The following is a 3,168-nucleotide window of genomic DNA, read 5'->3' on the forward strand; positions in this document are numbered from 1 at the left end:
AGGAATTGAATGTGTAAAAATAGATCTTTTTCCCACATAGATCTGCAGCCATCACAAGCAAGATCTGCTCAAAGAGGGTTAACTGGGGCAGTGGGACCATCAGATACAGGAAGAGGAGCTTTTCCCTTTCCCTTCCCCTTCCCCTTCCGTCAGGCCCAGCAAAACGAGCGGGCTCACATGCAGCATCTGCATGGAGTAGCACTGCCACCTCTCGGGACATGCCAGCASCAGCTTTTCCCACATGGCTTTCCACCTGCAAAACCACTCCAGCTAAAACTATCTGGAGAACAGTATTTCTTTTGACTGCCCCAGTCTCAAGGCCAGGTCTCCAGGGGCTTTAATGCTATTTAATATTGTCCCAGGGTACAACCTCTGTGTCCTGGAAAGATTCGCACCACTGCAGTCCAAAGCTGTTGGACTGAAGTTGCCRTTAGGTAGTTAGGGGCTGTATAACAAGGATAGGTGGAGGAACTCTAGTTACAAAAATCAGTGGAAGCAGAGCACACTAAAGGAGATAGTCTGCAAAATATCATTTTTCTGCAGCTCAGCCAGGTAGTGTCCTGTGCCTGCATTCCCCTTATAATGTTGCGCAGACACTCACAGGCACATGATTTCTTTAAAAAAGCTAATTCACTGGAACCTTTACATACAGTAATGCTTCTGCGGGCAATCAAATCTCCTGAGAAGGATGCACAGGATCCCCAAAAGAATATACTGAAGTCACTTCATGGGTTAAGTCCCCATACCCGGGGCGGTGCAGACCTGCACTCCCCAGGTCAGGGGAGGGTCCCTTTGCTCCACCTGTGTGTGGCGGCAGACAGGCCATTCGCAGGAATGCAAAGACTGCACATTTGTGAGAAGGCAGCATGGTCTTTTTTGACGGTCTTGGGGCACTGATGGGTGATGCTGTGCATCTCCATGGTRGAAAGGGGCCTGCATGTCCCACACAGTTTTGCCTAGACACTCACAGGTGTCTTGCTCACAGCTAGAGTCCAAGTCATGGTCCTGCTTTGTGGGAAGCCAGCAGAGCCCAAAGAGCAGCACAAGYGCTCCACCAAAGGACTTGAACTACCACCTGCCCCACACAGTGAAGACCAAGTCATTCCTGGCAAGCCTGCTCAGCTCTTGGATCATGTGCTCTGACTCCTGCTGCAGCTGAGCCATCTCCTACCTCAGCTGCTCCTCATTCTGCTGCATATGCTGCAGCGTGGCCCRATCTCTCTGGTCACTGCTCAAACTAAGCGCACAGTATAAAGCTTCAACTACACATGCAACATCTCCCACTCACCTTAACTGTGGCTTCCAAGACTATGGAAAAGGTTGAGCGGGCTGGCCATTTGGAAGGCCAGGGGCTGAGGGACCACTCTGAGTACCTCCACRCACTGCTATAGGTACTACAGGATGTTGTCCACCCGCTCCAAGAGATCCCTTCTATGACAGACTGACAAAGATATKACTGAGCAGGTGCATCAGCACTGTTTTCAAGCAGTAGGTGGAAAAGTCTGTGMCCCCCGCTCCAGGAAATGGGCAAAGAGCTTCAGATATGTCAAGTCGCAGCTGTCCTGGAGAGGTTGCCTGGCCACAAACCTGAAGAACAGCATCTCTGGAACAGTGCAGCTCTCCRGCCACGTTGTGCTACAGGTGAAGCCGGCCTCTGCCTCCTGAAAAAACAGTCATGGTGCTGCACCCYAAGTAAGATGGCGATGGACAAGGACCTCCCAGAGACATTTTCCAGGCAGCTCGCAAGAGTGGGAGCAGGAAGAGGGCAGCACGRTCAGTCAGCAGTGGTGCGATGCAGGCAAAAGCAGCCAGGCGGTCATCACTACCAGCYGGAGCCAACGGGCCGTTTTCTCCACATCCAGGCAGGAGTCGCTGCACAGGTAGTGGAGGAGGCAGGGGCCCCCACTTCTACCCAGATCACCCTCGGGCTGGTGCACGAAGCATCGCACGTCGCCCAGCAGCCACTGCCTTGAGCACACGCTCTCCAGCTCCACGTGAACACGGCTGTGCCTTGCCAGCAACTCCCCGCCAGTGCCCAGCTCCAGGTGGAAGCAGTGCCCGCTTGGTGGCCTCAGGGGCACGAGCAGGCTGTAGACAATGTCCCCCTGGAGGCTCCAGCCTTCAAACACGCTCCCCACCCCAATGCATGGTTCCAGCTCTAGCAAAGCAGTCTTCAAGCTGATCAGATGGCAGGCATGGAGCAGGTCGCCCACCAGTTCCTCCACCACCTTGCGTGTACTGCTCAGGCAAAGCACTGGCAACTGCAGTTGCTGCATGAGAAATCTTTCCAGACCCCAGTCATTGATGGGGGCTTCCTCTTCCTCCTCACTGCTGGAGGAGCTCTTGTCACTGCTGGAGGAGCTCTCATCCCTGCTGCTCTCTGACTCATCAAAATCTTGCTCGGTGGCCTTCCAGGAGAGCCCAAAGAGCAATAGGAGGGCTCCAGCAAAGGCTCCAAACAGCCACACRTCCCACGTGGCCAAGATCAAGTCCTTCAGGAAAAGTCCATTCTGCATCTCAGGTGCTGGGGGCACAGCCCCTCTCAGGRTCCAGCTGGCCGGCCTGGGTTGTCGTCCCCACCCCATCTCTGCGACACGGCATTGCCCGGGGCAGCCAGAGGCGATGCCCTGGCACCCACCTCCTGCGAGCCCACGCAGCAGCAGCACGGAGCCCGAATCTTCTACCTTCCTGCTCCTTTATGATCTCCTGGGAACAGGCAGGGTCTCCTGGGCACAGCCAATGTATTGAGCATTTCAACACCCAGGAACATCCATCCCTACCAAGGTACACAGTGGCAGAGGCATTCCTAATTAAACAACCCTGAAATTATTTCATTTCTACAGTAGCATTCTTACTTTTCAAGTAGGTGAAAATTACATAATATGGGACTGAAGTGCAAGTTCTCTACATGGCCTCTGGTAGAAAAGACACATCCCCCACGAGATCCGGGCTGAACCTGTGCTGCTACATTCACTCTATGACCGTCGCCTGGATTCAGGGCCTTTTCAGGCTGCAGGCACTAGAAAACGGGTCCATGAAGTTCAGTTTTCCTCCGTCCGCCTCCTCTGGCCGTACCTCCCGCGCCGCAGCGGCACATGAACCGCTCTCCCCGGGGCCCGCCGGGGCCGCGGCGAGCGCGCAGCGCCGGGCGCCTCACGGGGCGCGGCA

General features: G+C 54.8%; 1 pseudogene; it reads right to left on the reverse strand.

Moving 5' to 3' along the window:
- Positions 1 to 1,385: 1,385 nt before the first annotated feature.
- On the reverse strand, positions 1,386 to 2,585 carry LOC146590162 (inositol 1,4,5-trisphosphate receptor-interacting protein-like 1; annotated as a pseudogene).
- Positions 2,586 to 3,168: the final 583 nt, after the last annotated feature.

The sequence above is a fragment of the Rhea americana genome, unplaced genomic scaffold, assembly GCF_003343005.1.
Source record: "Rhea americana isolate MKP2758 unplaced genomic scaffold, rheAme1 scaffold_42, whole genome shotgun sequence".
Lineage (NCBI taxonomy): Eukaryota > Metazoa > Chordata > Aves > Rheiformes > Rheidae > Rhea > Rhea americana.